The sequence below is a fragment of the Panthera leo genome, chromosome C1, assembly GCF_018350215.1.
Source record: "Panthera leo isolate Ple1 chromosome C1, P.leo_Ple1_pat1.1, whole genome shotgun sequence".
Classification (NCBI taxonomy): Eukaryota; Metazoa; Chordata; class Mammalia; order Carnivora; family Felidae; genus Panthera; species Panthera leo.
In genome coordinates, this window is record NC_056686.1 from 53,228,038 (window position 1) to 53,246,170 (window position 18,133).

General features: G+C 41.4%; 2 pseudogenes; both read left to right on the forward strand.

The window, feature by feature from the left end:
- Nucleotides 1-7,387: 7,387 nt before the first annotated feature.
- LOC122225898 lies at nt 7,388-10,607 on the forward strand (annotated as a pseudogene).
- Nucleotides 10,608-17,397: 6,790 nt separating this feature from the next.
- On the forward strand, nt 17,398-17,523 carry LOC122228902 (annotated as a pseudogene).
- The last annotated feature ends 610 nt before the right edge of the window (nt 17,524-18,133 follow it).

The following is an 18,133-nucleotide window of genomic DNA, read 5'->3' on the forward strand; positions in this document are numbered from 1 at the left end:
GCAAAAGAAGGCGAGGGAAGACTCAACTCCAGACCATGATGCAGCTCCAATATCTGTGGAAGAAAAGAGGAGGAAAAGGAAGTTGGGATAGAAAGAACGCATTTCCAAGAAAACCTTGGGTAAGCCACTTGGGAGTCCTCAAGCCAAAGTGGCCATTGTTCACTGGAACTAGCCTGCCTTAGTATGCTTGCCATGCTCAGTCATTGGCATGGGAAGCCTAGTCCCTACACAAACGTAGCAATGGATGCATAGGGGAAAAGCTGGAACTCTCGGTCAGTCATGCCGCCCATAGGAGGAGATCTGGGCAGTGCACTTTCATAGAGGCTACATTCTACCCACTGCACTGCTCAGGCCAACTTCTATAGCAGGTTCAGGGAGCAGGACCTCCACAGGTCTGTGGATCTGTCTGTCTGCAGGGAAATTTAGAAAAGGGGGGTTAATGAGGCAAACTATGGCCAGGTCACTGCCGTTGGTCTCAGAGCCACAGCTGGTTCACATCCTCTCCCTCTTCTGTCCATTCTGTTTGTTTGTTTGTTTGTTTGTTTGTTTGTTTTCTGTTCTATTCTAAATTCCCCTCATTCTTAACTATTACTTTGGCAGGTCCTGGTGGCTTACCTGGTGACATGACCCAAATCTCACCCTCGAGAGGGCTGAGCCCTTTGCAGTCATACCCTCCTCAGGCCAGGAGTGCTATCCACTTCCAATCACAGTTCCAGTGGAGAAACAGAGTGCCAGGACCTTGTGTTCTCCTGGGCACCACACACATTCTTCCCTAGCTACATGTGTAAAAGGAACTCTACTTCCTCCTACTGATGAGGATGGATTCTCCCTGCCATGATGGTGACTCTTTTCCCCTGCTGGTCCCTGGAGATGAGGAATCCAAAGGGCCCTGCTGACAGCTATGATTCATAATTCCATGGGACTCTTGTTACATCCCCTGACAAGAGTACACCATGTTTAGGGTCCAAGACCCCTAACACTTGAAGAGACCAGAATGTGGACAGTTCCCCAGTGAGTCAATAGGAGTGATGGTAAATGGCACCACTCCTACTCTGATTCCTTTGTTCCTGGATCCATTCATTCTTCTAGGTGTGGACACACTGTCATACAGAGGTCTCTGATTTAAAGCATATCCTACAGGAAGACAACCGAGTCTCTCAGAGGGTTTTTTCTGATCTGTCACTTCAGATGTGCCTTTGCAAGGCCTGCCAGCACTCTACAAGGTCTGCTGCTTTATGTGGTGTCATATGTGGTATATATGACCACAGGACCACGTGATCATAGGCCCTCTCTTTTTTAGATTTTATGTAGTACTTTTGTTCTCTACACATTTGTCCCTTGGGACACTATGAGCTGTTTACCCTCTCTGTAATTCCTGCAGACCACACCCTTGGCTGGCCCTCTGACTCTACTGGTTATTATGGTATTGTGGCCTCATGGCTTCTGATAGGTAAATGCTTCCAATTGGTCTCTGTTTCTTAGAGGGAGCCCCATTATGCCCATGGCCATTAAGGAGCCCAGCTCTGGGACTATTCTCCTACCTTAAGCCCAGGTCTTCAGGAGTGACTTCTTAGTGACACTGGTACCTCTCTGCAGTACATTCTTAATCGTCTTGGTAAATGGTGTATCCTTTGGGTCTCTCATGAAACAATCCTCTCGTGGGCCTCTGGCCTTTCCACTCTAGCATGCCCTTTCCCTCAAGTTCTTAATCCTTCTTCTGCCTTCTGCCAGGGCAACTCAGGCATCTCCACCTCACTCAGGTTGGCTGGTACTTTTTCCAGGCTTCTAACAGCCATCCCATCTATTCCACGGTGAGTTTGCCTCATCCTCCAAGGTTCTCGCTAGGAGGTTAAATGCTGTGTCTTGAAAAAAAGGCCCTTACCCTTTGTAGCAACATGGATGGAACTGGAGAGTGTTATGCTAAGTGAAATAAGCCATACAGAGAAAGACAGATACCATATGGTTTCACTCTTATATGGATCCTGAGAAACTTAACAGAAACCCATGGGGGAGGGGAAGGAAAAAAAACAGAAGAGGTTAGAGTGGGAGAGAGCCAAAGCATAAGAGACTCTTAAAAACTGAGAACAAACTGAGGGTTGATGCGGGGTGGGAGGGAGGGGAGGGTGGGTGATGGGTATTGAGGAGGGCACCTTTTGGGATGAGCACTGGGTGTTGTATGGAAACCAATTTGACAATAAACTTCATACATTGAAAAAAAAAAAGGCCTTTAGGTCTGAGCTCCAGATATTTATACTTCTCTTGGGCAAGGTTACTTACCACTCATATAACTGATTGTATTTGTCCTGCTGATTGTTAGGAAGCTCAGAATCAAATTTTAGTCATACATGTTTTATATATAGGAACTTCTTTTTATTTTTAAATATTTATTTATTTTTGAGAGAGAGAGACAGAGCACAAGCAGGTGAAGGGCAGAGAGACAGGGAGACAAAATTTGAAACAGGCTCCAGGCTCTGAGCTGTCAGCACAGAGCCCAACACGGGGCTCAAATTCACGAACTGTGAGATTGTGACCAGAGCCAAAATCGGACGCTTGACCGACTGAGCCATCCAGGCATTCTTATATACAGGAACTTTTAATATATACTTTATGTACCACCTTCAAAACAGCTTTTGTCTTCCTTTTCACTGATTTTCCCTTCATGCTGACTTTTCCAATTGCGTTTATTCAACACACTATCTGCCCAGCACTGTGCTAAGTACATATATCTTATCGCATTCAGTGTCGGCCTCCCCTACTGTGGGATCTTGGGCAAGATACCAAATTTCCATAAGCTTTGATTTTCTTCGCCTGTAAGTGAGGAAGATCATAATGTCCACTTCATAGGGTTATCATGAGGATAATTAATCGTAGTTCACACCATTAGTTATTAGAAGACACGCAAAAGCTTTTTTACTAAAAAAAAAAGTCCACATATCTGATATAATTATTTTACAAGGCGTCAATGTAGTAATTTCTGAAAAGATGAACATTGTTTCTTGTAAAAACACTCAATATACAGAGCAGAGTTATTAATCTTATTTATTATGGCTTAATTTAACTGAAGGTTTTTGTGGTTCATGTAATTAACAGCAGTACAACAGAATCAATAAAACTGTTATAATGAATGTCCACGCAGAAGTGTCCACTTACAGGGTGTATATATATGATGTTATATATAGGTAGGATAAAGGTAGTGAGCTCAAGGATTCTTTACTTCAAAATCTATTTGATTTTATAAGAATATCAGATTGCCTTGGCCTGACTTACTAGCTCTAATAATGAGGCTTATTCCACCCCAAGGACTTAGTATGCTGCATTAATAATGAAAACACTATGAAGAAATGCTATTCTGACAACCAAGAATAGAGCCTGGAAAGCCAACGAACCAGAAAGTGTGGGACCCAAATGCTCAGTGAGCTCTGCAACAAACCGAGGAAACATAAGGCAGTCTGTTTGACCTCTCTGAGCTCATACTTCTGAGTTGATAATATCTGTCAGCATCAAAATTCTGTGCATCTTTATTTTTTTAACCTCATAGCATCCATGTGAAAGTGACTGGCCAATAAATCATATTTTCATTTGGAGTACAAAGCCTAAATTACATGCCCCAAAGCAATAGGAAAAAAAATTATAGCTTAACAAGAATTAGATTTGATCTCTTCCCAAGTTCTAATCTTCTCTTATTCTGGCAGGAGGGTGAGATCTAGGAATCAGAGATTCTCAGAGGTCTGTGGCAGCCAACAATTCAACTCAATTCAACAATATTTATTCAGTACCAGGATGTGCTAAGTACATAATAAATTCTTCAGTTTCTGAGAGTCTGATGCAAGATACATACGATCAGTAACAATCAATTGAACAACTATGTGTACAGGATACTATACTAGGCCCTTAGCAAGGGTGGTCCTCAGAGACTGCAGTATATAGAGGAAAAGGCAAAACATCCATTTGAAAAATAAATGATCAAGTGGCAAATGGCTGACACAGACAGGAAATGGCATAAGATCTCAGAGACAGGAAACATCACTGAAAGTCCAGATAGACTTCCTGGAGGGTGAGATATGAGTTGAACTTGAAGGATACTAAAAAAACAAAGAGGTGGGAAAGTATTAAACCTGTTTAGATGGTATTTATTTCCTTCTCAGAATTTTTAGAATTCAGTTTATTTTTATGTGTGAAATACATGTGTGTTGTCTTTACTCAATTTTAGGTACCACGACAGCAGAAACTATACATAATATTTACATGATTCAGCACAACAAATATTTACAGAGTGCCTACTATATGTCAGGTGCTGTACTGGGTAAGCTTTGGAGGGGAGGGAAAGGTAAAGAAGGAAAGAGAAAGAAATTAGAGATATAACTCGGAAGTCAGCTGAGGCCCCTTTGCCTCTCATAGATCTGGGTAAACTTCGTTTGAGACCCCAACCCCTCATTGGCCTCTGCAAGTATACAGCCCTTCCAAGAGAGGAATAACATCCGAAGGGACACTTCCACTTCCTCACATCTAATCTGTCCTACACAATGTTGCAATGAAACTCTGCCCCTTCCCAGTTTTTTCATCAAAGGCACTCACCTTTGATGAAGGTGCCTGGGTTTGGTGGTCATCGCTGGAGACGTAGGGAAGGGTAGGGAGGAATCACAGCTCGGGTGCACTGCTAGCCGCTCTCTCCCTTTTCCCCCTGCCCTCCCTCCTCTCTTTTCCTCATGCTCTCCATCCCAGATTGCCCCCAAGGATTGCACATTCTCCCTGTAGTACCCACAGCAAGTGGCCCCTCCTCTAACACCCAAGTCCTCAAGTCTCAACACTCTGCCTCAAGCTCTCCAAATGATTCTGTTCTACCCAGCTTTCCAAACCTAGATGCTTCTAGCTCCAAGAGGAATTTTGGCACCAGTTATTAAGAGATAGTGATATTTTCTGGGGGTGCCTGTGTGGCTCAGTCAGTTGAGTGTCCGACTCTTGATTTTGGCCCAGGTCACGATCTCACAGTTCGTGGGTTCAAGCCCCACACCAGGCTCTGCACTGACAGCATGGAGCCAGCTTGGGATTCTCTCTCTCCCTCTCTCTCTGCCCCTTCCTTGCTCACTCTCTCTTTCTCTCTCTCAATAAAATAAATAAACTTAAAAAAAAAAAGATAGTGACATTTTCTCCACCTTGTTACAAAGAGGTAAGTGCACTGGTGACTCTAAGAGAAACCCAAAGTGCTATGGGGGGACAAAAGCTGGAGAGAATGCAGGAGGGGCATCATGGTGGGTTTCTTGGCCCCTTGCAACTGGTCTCTCTCCCCCACATTCACACAGCATGTACTATGGGCATCATTCTCTGGAAATCTGTCCTCTGATGCCTTCTATTACTATTTCTCCTTCCATCTATCCCTGTGTTATGTGACCAGATATTTTGTGTCCCCAATACAGCAGCATTTCTCTTTCCTCCCCAAAAGTCTCACGGGTCATGGGCCTCCCTGATTGGTCTGCTGAGTCCCACCTCGTGGGAGCTGTATAACTTGCCTAGTTTCACAATACCTTCCCCAAATTGCCCTTCAAAATACCACATGTCAGGAATTTATTTTGATTAAAATGAGTTAACATACCTCTAAGAATGTATTGTGTATGTAACCAATTTGCTTGAGATGGCTGGAGATGTCCATTCGTGTTACACTGAGGAGAGCTGGAAAGGACTAACCCATACTGAGGTACCCCAGGGGCCAGTCATCTGCTGCAATTCTCACAGTCAGCCTTTCAGGTGACGTGAGGTGATTTGCCAAAGGTCACACCACTACAGAGCAGGTGCTAGAATCTTAATGCAGGAATACCTGGTTTCAGAGCCCTTGCTCTTTTCACTACACCACATCTCTAAAATAATAATACTTCTTCAGGGACATTCCAAGTCTCATTATTAAAAAGAAGGGCAGTTATTCGCTAGGATACAGACTAAAGACCACCCCAATGTTAGAGTCCTTCAATAGTAGGAAGAAAACTGATTCTATGACCTTGAACAAGTGGTTTCATCTTTCTGAGCTTCAGGTTATTCATTTGTACACACAATTTTAGAGTTAAATTATGCCTATAAATATATGCATATTTAATATAAAGTTAATTTCATATATAAATTTAACTCTGCCTGACAAGGTTAAAGAGAATTCCTGCTTCCTTTTGCAGAGAGTGTACAATGGGAGTTGACAGAACTGACGGTCCATTTAGCTGAGTGGGTGTTTTTAACTGGGCTAACACATTACATTATTTGGGAGGGGCATTAGGTGACTTATGCATGAGCAGATGAATCGTTAATTCAACATCACCCAGAAGCAACCACAGTCCTTGAGGGTAAGTTGACACTGCCATCAACATCCTCCGAAGCCCTTCTCCCCAATAACTATGAATGTCTCCTAAACAAGGTGCTTTCAGATGGTTGTTATCAGCCCAGGTAGGAGGTAAGAGGGTTTGAGGTATGAGCATCATAAAACGTAGGGAAGTTTTGGAGGCGGGTTTGGGGATATGCAACCACTCTTCCCGATGCCTCAACGATACCAAGTCCTACTGGCTCATGTTTCTAGGAGCACAGGCTTGGCTGTGAATCAGAAGTGGGTTATAGCTCTGCCTATTCCCAGTTGTGTGACCTGGAGTTTTAAATCTCAGTTTTCTCATAAAACTGTAAAACGTTTTATGTAAAACGTTTCTGTAAAACGAGGATGATGATATTTTCTGTCTTCGAAGGTTGTTGTGAAGATAGTTAAATAATGAATTTAAAGCACCTAGTACAGTATCTGGCACACTGTAAGCCCTAAAAAAGTTGGTTATTATTTTATTAGCAGGGACCAGGGCCTTGAAGTCCTAAGATACAGGGCAATGGAAGAGGAAAGGAAAGAAAGACTCCCTGTTGCTGGAGGATCAAGTTTAATGGCACATTGAGCATAGAAAGTCTGTCATAATCTGGCCCAAACCTCTGCTTCACCCTTTGGTTACCTGCACACACTCTGCAAAAACCTCCATAGCTCCTCCAGGCAAACAGAATTCATCCTTTAGTTTCCCATAATACTTTGCATATACGTTCGTGCTTTTTCTTATCATACCTTATTCTCACTATTCATTTGCATCTCTATCTCCACACCACCTGGCCCCATCCCAGGCTGTGAGTTTATGGACACTAGGCCCATCTAGCATCTTCATATATGCAGCCACAAGCATTCTGTAAGTCATGGATGGATGGATGGATGGATGGATGGATGGATAAAGAACATGAGACAACACAGTGACTTAGTTAGTCAAGGGTTTAACACTAGGTGCCCAGGAGACAGGGTTAGATAGTCTTTGTTTCCTTCATAAATTTTCTTAAGACCAGGTCTGAGCAAAAGTGTAGAGGGCATGACATTTGCTGAGTCATTTGCCCAATGGTGGCGGTTGGGCAATCTATGTGTGCCTTCCAGGGAAACCAGGACTGGCTGGTGATTCCTGCCAGGGCCAATATCAAGCAGAAGACCTTAGCAACCAGGGAGCCAAGGCAGAATGATGCTTCTAAGTTTCCCTGCAGCCATCAAGGTTAGTATGTTAAGCAGTTAGGAGCAACAAGTCCCTCCAGGTGCGGCCAGTTGCCAGCAGGGCAAACAGACTTGTGGGCAAGGATCATCCTCCCTGTGATTATGTTCAGTATAAACAATGATAACAAGATCTAAAATTAGAAAATGAGTATAAAATGTGATTTCCACAGAGGATACACTATCCGAGGATAACATTAAATATAGAATATTTTAGAACAGAAGGCAATAGAGAGGGAGATTATATATCTTGCTTTGCAGGAATCATCCTATTTTCATTTATTTTATTTTTGTTAAAGGCAACTGAAAATGATATTTATCGATTGATAACCTATTGTGTACTTCACACTTAAAAAACAAACCAATGTCCTGGAGTCAGCTCCCACTGGCATGTGAGAACAGACTGTGTGCATGTCTCTTTAACTCTATTTGCACCTTAAAACCAGTAATGGCAGGAGTAGTTAGCACATGGACATTGGCAAACACTCCAAATCAGGGTTTTCCACCTCCACATCCTCTAAGAGCTGGTTGTTAAACATTTACCAGCACACCACTGGCTTTACAATGAATGATCCCAATGAATTCTCCTAATACTCCCATTTTACAGAAGGGAAAATTAAGTTTAGAGAAGGTAAATGACAAAATAACTTGCTACAAACTTTTTGGTAGCAGAGGAAGAATTAAAATCTACACCACCTGCCTCCAAAGTTGATGCACTTAAACATGATGGAGAGAACACTTCCTAAGTCATTCTTTAAGACCAGCATTACTCCAATACCAAAGGCAGATAAAGACATCACAAGAAAAGAAAATTACAGGCCAATATCCCTCATGAATGCAAAAAGCCTCAACAAAATACTTGGAAACCAAATCTAACAGCATATTAAAAGGATTATATGCCATGACCAGGTGGGATTTTTCTTAGGAATGCAAGAGTAGTTTAACATTAAGAAAATCAATCAATGTAGGCACCTGGGGGGCTCAGTGTATTTAAGCATCAGACTTCGGCTCAGGGCATGATCTCACGGTTCATGAGTTCGACCCCCGCATCAGGCTCTGTGCTGACAGCCCAGAGCCTACTTCAGATTCTGTGTCTCCCTCTCTTTCTGCCCCTGCCATGATTGTGGTAGCTTGATCTTTCTCTCTTTCTCTCTCTCTCTCTCAAAAATAAATAAAAACATGTAAAGCCTTTTAAAAAAAGAAAATCAGAGGCGCCTGGGTGGCTCAGTCAGTTATAGCAATACAGTATATTTTAATTAAGGTATATACATTGGGTTTTTTAGGCACAATGTTATTGCACACTTAATAGACTACAGTCTAGTGTAAACATAACTTTTATATGCACTGCAAAACCAAAAAACTCATTTGACTTGCTTTATTGTGATATTTGCTTTATTGTGGTGGTCTGGAAACAAAACCACAATATTTCCAAGGTATGGCTATGAATGGAAAGACATCCATGTTCATGGATTGGAAGACTTAATATTGTTAAGATGGCAATATTCCCCAAGGTGGTTTAGAGATTCAACACAATCTTTATCAAAATTCTAACAGCCTTTTTTGCAGAAATGGAAAAACCTATTCTCAAATTCGTATGGTTGCAGGGGGCCCAGAATACATAACATAGTCTTAAAAAAGATCAGAGTTGGAGGACTCACACCTCCTGGTCTCAAAACTTACTACAAAGCTAAAGTAATCAAAACCGTGTGATAATGACATAAGGATAGACATATAGACCAATGGAAAGAATTGAGAGTCCAGATATAAACCCCTACATTTATGTCCAATTTATTTTCCACAGAGATGCCAAGTCCATTCAACAGGGGAAAATTAGTCTTTTCCACAGATAGTGCTGGCACAACCGGATTTCCACGTGCAAAAGAATGAAGTTGGACCCCTAGTTCACATCATATACAAAAATTAACTCGAAACGGAACCATAGAACTCTTAGAAGAACATATAGGGATAAATTTGGTGACTCTGGGTGTGGCAGTGGGTTCTCAGATAAGACATCAAATGAGAAACAAAAGAAAAAATAGATAAATTGAACTTCATCAAAATTAAGAACTTTTGTGCATCAAAGGATATTATTAAGGAAGTGAAAAGAGGCAGCCCAACTGTCTTGGCCTGGACAGCAGACACCACCACAAGGCCCAGCTGAGAATACTGGGGCATGTGGTGCTCTCCCCAGTCTGGTTCCTCTATAGCCTGCTCAGCTATCCACTATTGGATATCACCTTAAAAGCCTGGATATCAAGTACCCACTGTGGCTCATCAACAAGGAGAATATTGGCCATGACACCCAGTGGTTCTACTTCATCCTGCTATAACCCCATCACATTCTAGGCCTCCCCTTTGGCCAGCACATCTACTATTGACTCAAATCCACCAAAACCTGGTCATTCGCCCTATATACTCATCTCTGGCCATGATGACAAGGGCTTAGTGCGTTTGGTCACCAAGATTTTCTGTAAAGGCATCCATCCCAAGTTTCCCGCTAGAAGGAAAGATGTCCCAGTACCAGGAAACCATGAAGATGGAAGACATCATTGATTACGTTCCAGGGCTCAAATGGGCTGCTAGTCTACCCAGGCAAAGGCCATCTGTCCAGACAATAAATCTAACCTTGTCATCAAGATGGTGAAGTCTGTTGGTGTGACTATGGGAGGAACGGGCATCCCAAAGCATCTGAGGGATGCTGCAGGTGATCTGTGACATCATGAAGGACCTGGATGACTACACCATATGCCAACTGCTCTTTGCCAATTGGACCAAGAAGGATATCCTGCTGCAGCCAAAGCTGGAGGAACTAAGGAATGAACACTCCACTTACCTCAAGCTCTAGTACATGGTGGACAGACCCCTGAAGCCTTGGATTATAGCTAGGACTTTGCAAATAAGAGAAATATGGAACCACCTACCACCCCCAGAAGTGGAGCCCCTGCTGCTCCTGCCCATGAGCCAGTATGCCTGCCTGTCCAACCTGGACCCCATGGGCCATTCCAAAGAGCATTGCTTCACCTTCTGTTGGCTGGGCCCTGGGAATGTAAAATGGTGTCGTCCCTGTGGAAAATAGTTCGGCAGTTTCTCAAAAAGTTAAACATAGAATTACCCTATGACCCAGCGATTCCACTCCTGGTATGTACTCAAAAGAATTGAAAAGAGGGACTCAAACAGGCATTTGTATGCCAGTGTTCATTGCAACATTATTCACGATGGCCGGAACGTAGAAACAATCCAAGTGTCCATCCACAAATAAATGGATAAACAAAACGTGATATATATGTACAATAGAAAATCCAGCCATAAAAAGGAATGAAGTTCTGATACATGCTACAATATGGATGAACTTTGAAATAAGTCAGACACAAAAGGAAAAATATTTTATGAAATGTATGAGCATATGAAATACCTGGAATATTTCTATCTAGAATACTGTCTATCTGGAATAGGCAAATTCATAAAGACAGAAAGTATATTAGTGTTTATCAGGGGCGGGAGGAAGGCATAATAAGAAATTTTTGCTTGATAGGTATGGAGTTTCTGTTTGGGGAGATGGAAAAGTTTTGGAAATAGATCATGGTAGTAGTTACACAACATTTTCTTTCTTTTTTTATGTTTATTTATTTATTTTTGAAAGAGAGAAAGAGAAGAGCTAGACATGGGGCTTGATCTCACAAATCAAAATCAAGAACCAGACATGCAACCAACTGAGCCACCCAGGCACCCCTACACAACTTTTTCGATAATTATTGTCACTAAACTGTACACTTAAGGATAGTTAAAATGGCATATTTTGTGTTATACATATTTCATTACAATAAAAAAAGTAACTAAACGGTTCTTGTAGACCCTCCACTTAATTTTCCAGCTTCTTCTTATCCCCTCCTTTGAGCCCAGTGACCTAATGTTGCCTATTTCTCCACCAATTGCTTGAAGCCTTTTTCCTCCATGTTGTACACTTGGCAACCCCAGTGGGGAAGGATGCACCAACCAGCACTATGCTGGCCAAGTACCACGTGCTGACAGAAACTGCTGATGTAGGACATAGGGCATTGGGGAAAAAACACTTTAAAATGAGCACAGAAACATTTTTGTACTGTAAATATGTATGTATAAAAAGGACACTGAATAAAAGTTCTAGAAAGTAAATATGGTAAACCGTATTTGATAGCTCTACAAACTTATGCAGGGAGATGAGCTCTCATCCTGGATCACCTCCCTCAATGGCTTAGAGAACAAAGCTGTGTCATCTCAACTTCCTGAAGCAGATTGTCCCCAAAATATTAGGCCACAAAGCCTGGGTCTCTTTAAAAGCTTTAGACACTTACCCAACTGAGCCACCCAGGTGCCCCCAGAATTTTGTTTTATAAAGTGAGAGCTTAGAACATAATAGATCCCCTTTCTCTGTTCTATCCCACAGGTCTGCCAACATGTTAAGGGAAAGGGGAACTCTAATTGCTTTTTTGTTTTAGAGACCTAGACACATTTTTACATATATTTGTAAGAAGTCAGATTTTGGGGGCATCTGGGTGGCTTAGTCTGTTGAGCGTTCAACTTTTGATTTCAGCTTGGGTCATGCTCTTGGGGTCGTGGGATCAAGCCCCTTGTCAGGCTCCACACTGAGTGTGGAGACTGCTTAAGATTCTCTCTCTTCCTCTGCCCCTCTCCCCATATCATGTGTGCACGCGCTCTCTCTCTCTACCGATCTACCTCTCTCTTTAAAATTAAAAAAAATTAGGGGCACCTGTGTGGCTCAGTCAGTTAAGCATCCAACTTTTTTTTTAATGTTTTTATTTATTTTGAGACAGAGAGAGACAGAGCATGAGCAGGGGAGGGGCAGAGAGAGAGGGAGACACAGAATCCGAAGCAGACTCCAGGCTCTGAGCTGTCAGCACAGAGCCCGACGCCGGGCTCAAACCCACAGACTATGAGATCATGACCTGAGCTGAAGTCGGATGCCTAACTGACTGAGCCACCCAGGTGCCCCTAAGCATCCAACTTTGGCACAGGTCATGATCCCAAAGTCTGTGGGTTTGAGCCCGGCATCGGGCTCTGTGCTGACAGCTCAGAGCCCGGAGCCTCCCTCGGATTCTGTGTCTCCCTCTCTCTCTCTGCCCCTACCCTGCTTGCACTCTGTCTCTCTCAAAGATGAGAAACATTTTTTAAAAATTTTGTAATAAATAACATTAAAAAATTTTAAGTTAGATTTTTAAATCTACTTACTATAAAATCTGTACAATAGTGGTTAAGAGTTGAGACACTGGTGTCCTCCTATGTTCAACATTGTCTTTGCTCCTACCATGTGCCTTGGACAAGTGTGCCTTCCACTCCTCTGAACACTGATCTTCTCATCAGCAACGTGGACAGTAATAACACCAACCTCAGAGGGTAATGGGGCCTAAATGAAGGAAAGTATGAGAGGTACCTCACACAGTGCCCAACACAGACTAGGTGCTCAAAAGGGTTACCTTCTTAGTTATTTTATTTGTTGTAGAGCATCCATGAACGCCCGCAGGCCTCCTCCATGAAAATTTCCCCAATGAACAGCCCACAATTTCTCCTTTCTCTACATTCCTAAAACACTTCACGAAAATACAATTGATGCTTGCAGCCATTTCACATGTACACAAATTTTGATCAAATAAACTCTAAGTCCTTTGAGAGAAGACAGCAATGCAAGCCCTCTTGCCATCCTTAGAGCCCGATGAAACGGGCCCTGAAGAAACACTTGTTAAACTGAGGGACTGAGAAGCAGTTTGGGGCCCTGCAAAAAGCACTGGACCTGTTGCCATAAGATTTAGGTTCTAGTCCCAATTTCCATATGTGCAAGTGTGGTGACCGTGGACAAGAAACTTGAAGGCAACTTGGATAACTAGTCTCTACATGGGTGTCTTAGGTAGGTTCAACTGCAATGAGTGGAACATTTGTGTCCCCCCCACCCTCCGCCAAATTCATATGTTGACATCTTAACCCCCAGTATGAAAGTATTAGAAGAGAAGACTTTGGGGAGGTGATTAGGTCACAAGGGTGGATCCCTGTTTCTGCCATGTGCGTATACAATGAGAAGCTGGCAGTCTGCTACTCAGAAGAGGGTGCTCATTGGAACCTGACCGGGCTGGCACCATGATCTCAGATTTTCAGCCTCCAGAACTGTGAGAAATAAAATTTTCTACTGCGTGTAAGTCACCCAAGCTACGGTACTTTGTTATAGCTGCCCAGTCTAAGACGACAACCTACTCTCAAGACAGAATTGCACTGACATTCAAATGTGACACCGGACATTCCTGAAGTGCAGCAAACATAACCCTATCTGATGTCTTCCCTGTTGGCCTGAATCTGCAACCGAAGTCTCCTACTGTTGTCTTTATTCTAGGCTGCTGACAAATGTCCTTTGGTTCTGGAACTAGAAATGGGCAGGAGAAGGGGCAAAACAAACAAACAAACAAACAAACAAACAAACAAACTTGTTGGGAGGCACCTGGGTGGCTCAGTCGTTTGAGCGTCTGACTTCAGCTCAGGTCATCATCTCACAGCTCGTGAGTTCGAGCCTGCATCGGGCTCTGTACTGACAGCTTGGAGCCTGGAGCCTGCTTTGGATTCTGTGTCCTCCTCTCTCTCTCTGCCCCTAACCCACTCGCATTCTGTCTCTGTCTCTCTCAAAAATAAATAAACCTTAAAAAAAAAATTAAAAAACTTGTCAGGTGTCAATCATTTACAATGAGGCTGTTGTCAACCAATTAACAAGTTATACCGAAAGTTAAAGCCCATTTGTGTTCTGCAAGGATTAGGAGATTGATAGACTTTTAATGGTAAACTCAAAACTCCCATTAGCAATAATGCAAGCTATGCCTGCTAGGTCCATGGAGAGATGAGAGTTGAATGTTATCCATAATCTGTCTTACTTAATGTCATCAGTTTCCCTATAGCCCCTTCAAACAATCAGATGCCAGTGAAATGCCCTTAGTGGAACTAATCGCATTGATTTGGGAGAATACTGATGGTCTATTTCAATGAAGCTTTTCAACATGAGAAGCCTACAGAAATTTTAAAATCTTGATGTAACTGTGGACATGTATTTTTTGTTGATTAAAAATGAAAGACAGGGCGCCTGGTTGGCTCAGTCGGTTCAGCGTCCGACTCATGATTTTGGCTCAGGTCAGGATCCCAGGGTCATGGGATGGAGCCCTGCATCAGGATTTTATCTCTCTCTCTCTCTCTCTCTCTCTCTTTCTCAAAAAAAGAAAGGCAATCCTGTAAAATGAGAAGGTAATAAAAAAGATAATATACATGAATATATCAGCTAAAATATTTCCCCTAATACTTGGGTTTTTCCTGCCTTTTAATTATGTAAATTATTATATCTGTTGAGCCTTCTTCCACATTGCTTTTGGTTTATAAGAAATGAACAAACCGAAAAGAAAGTGACATTGAGCTTTTTTATTTCCTTACAAATTCACTGAAGGGACTCCTTTGGATAGTCATGCAACACGATGCTTGGTTAGGATTTTCCAATTACAGAAGAACAAATACAATTTCTCATTTATTCTTACACTACGTCTATTCAGTTATCAATTCTTGTCACAACTTCCTGCAAACATCAGATATCTGCCCCTTTCATTCTAGTGCCATCACACCCATTCTCCCTCTGGCTCCTTTAAAACAGACCCAGACTGAGCTAGTAAATTCCTGGGTGTTCTTCTTTCTTTAAATCTCTTGATGCTTCAATCCATCTCACATTCTATACCGCACAGGATATAAAAATTCTTTGAGGGCAGGGACTGTGCCCTACATTTCCTTATATTGTAGGTATAGTGACCATATTCACGGAACCAAAAAAAATCTAGACACATGTACATTTATAAAGAAAAATAAAAAGAAATCTGAAATTGGACTTTTCTTTCCAAATTTGTGGATATTGTATCTAACAGATGCATGCTAGCAAAACGTATTCTACATTGTATATATAAAACACACATGGGTTGATGGCTTAGCCTGTTTAGAACAGAGATTATAAGCTAATACACTGAGGCCCATGTATGGCCCTTGGTAAATTTTTTTTGTATAGCACTTTAAAAACAAATAAGTTGGAATTGATTGGCAACATTTAAAAAGTGCTGATTTCATATAAAAAATCAAGCTACTCCTGAGAAATCTGATGATCTCAGAAGACTGGTTGTTAGAAATCAGCTTGAACTAAAGTCCACCCCAAATGGGGAAATCTAATAAAACTGGAAACTCAAAGGAGGCCAGTATAATGATGAACAGGATAGACAGCTGCTGTACAGGGACAAGTAAACATGCCTGTCTGGACCATGGGGAAGATATCTACATCTATCTCTGTCTCTATCTCCTCCTCCAAGTGCCAAGGATACTGTGATTATAAATTACCAAAAAATAAATATTTACATGTATACTTCTTTAATTTTTAGTTTTGTTTTTATACAACAAAAGGATGTCACTTGGTAGAACTGTACTATTCTTGGGTGCCTGGGTGGCTCAGTAAGTTAAGCGTCTGACTCTTGGTTTCAGCTCAGGTCATGATCTCGTGGTTCATGAGTTCAAGCCCCATGTCAGACTCCACACTGTGCAGAGTCTGCTTGGGATTCACTCTCTCTCCCTCTCCCTGCCCTTCCCCTGCTTGTGCTCTCTCTCTCTCTCTCTCTCTCTCTCTCAAAATAAATAAATAAACTTAAAAAAAAGAACTGTATTATTCTTGGTAGAACAGTTTCAAATGTGTTTGTCTAAAATAGTTTGAAAAACAGAATATTCCAACTGATTAAACACTCTGATTAATTCTGCATTGCCATGCAACACTCTATATAGATTATAAATTTTCAAAGAATTAGAATATGAGACAATGAAAAAAATTTATATTAACCATAACCTTTTAAAAATAGTACCATCTTTAAACCATCACTTGTCTTTTATGAGTCAGGAATATATTTCCTACTGCTTTCTAGTTCAGCATAAGCAACAGTTTTATTAGCAAATAGACCTTTAACCCTCTTGCCCTTACTCAGAATGCCCCCAGCCCTATTCCATGCCTTTTTCTATAGCTCCATATGTAGTCTTCTATTATATACATTTTGTAAGTCTATTTCCTTCATTGGATTAGGTTCCTACATGGCACAAGCATTGTATTTGTAACACACAGTGAACATTCAATATACATTTTCATATTTCAAACTAATTTCCCCCAAAATGAGTGAGGGGTAAAACAAATATATATAGCAAATAGAATTGATGTTTCATTTCAAGTAAAATAAGCAAAAAGTAAAATAAAAACTTAATAGGTGTCAATCTTTGATGAGAAATTTACTGAATGCTTACTTTGTGGCAAATACCATGCTAAGTGCTTATAAATTAGTTCTCAAGGTTCTCAAAACAATCAGTGAGATACATGGTACTTGATTTACACAGAGAAAACTGGCAATGAGGGATTAAATCATGCATTCACATATTTGCTGAGCACCTATCACACTGTGCGCCGAACTAGCACTGGAGATATGGCAGAGAACAGACTCTCTGCCTTTTGTGGAACTTATTTTCTAGTGGAATTTTCCAAGATCACACACATAATATATCAGCATTCTCGGTTTATCTATCACCTTATGCATATTATAAGCTTAGACAATGTGAGTTCATCTCTGAAATGGGTTCATTCTCAGTATTGACAAAAATTTGAGACTGAGGAGCAGAGGCTCACACCCTGATGACCTCTTCAAGGTAAAAGTAACCCTGCAAGGTCACTCCATCATCGCTGGCAGCATTCAGTCTGTGAGGATCTGATCTCTAAACTCACAATATTCTCAAGACAAGATTTATAAATAATAAAAAGAATTAGATAGAAATAAGATACTATGATACTCTGGTTTCTCTTCAGATCGTATAAATCTTTCGCCTTTTACTAAAGAAATAAGATACTATGGAATTAAAGAAATAAAACAGAGTTAAGAATGCACCTTTCTAAGTCAGATATTTTTCTGTCTCACATATAAACCTCAGTCAAGAGCAGAGCAAAGCCACAGTAGAATAGAAGTCAAAGCACAGACGGGACTTTGGCCTCTTGGTCTCTAAGCGAGACAGGAAGGTCGAGGGGAAGGATGAGACTCCCAAGCACCATCACAATTCATGCCGTAAAGCTGTGGTCCCTCGTGGCTATGCCATTCTGAATTTTATTTGCCTCTCTGGAGCTAGACACATGAGGAGCCACCCAGTTTAAAAATGCAAAAAGAAAAAAGGAGCAGTTTCAGGAGCAAATTTTCGAATTTGCATCAGACACTTCCTGTCAAACACTGAATGTGCTGGGATTGACTCTGAGAGCACTAGGCCAGTGCAATTTAATCATTAAACTTCAAGGTTTTCGTAACTAATCTCCAAAGATCTGGGGCATCTTTAGGAAAAGTTTCATTTTTAAAAAAATGAGGTTGAATTCAGAAGGTGAGCAAGGGAAATGATTTTAGAAGCTACCTTCTAATTCTGAGTCAGTTAGAAAATTATCTTTTACTCTAATTTAAAGAAACAGAGAATAATTTTCTCATCTACTGCAATATTATCTAGGAAATCTGAGGCAAAAGTCACCAGACTATTTTTAAATGC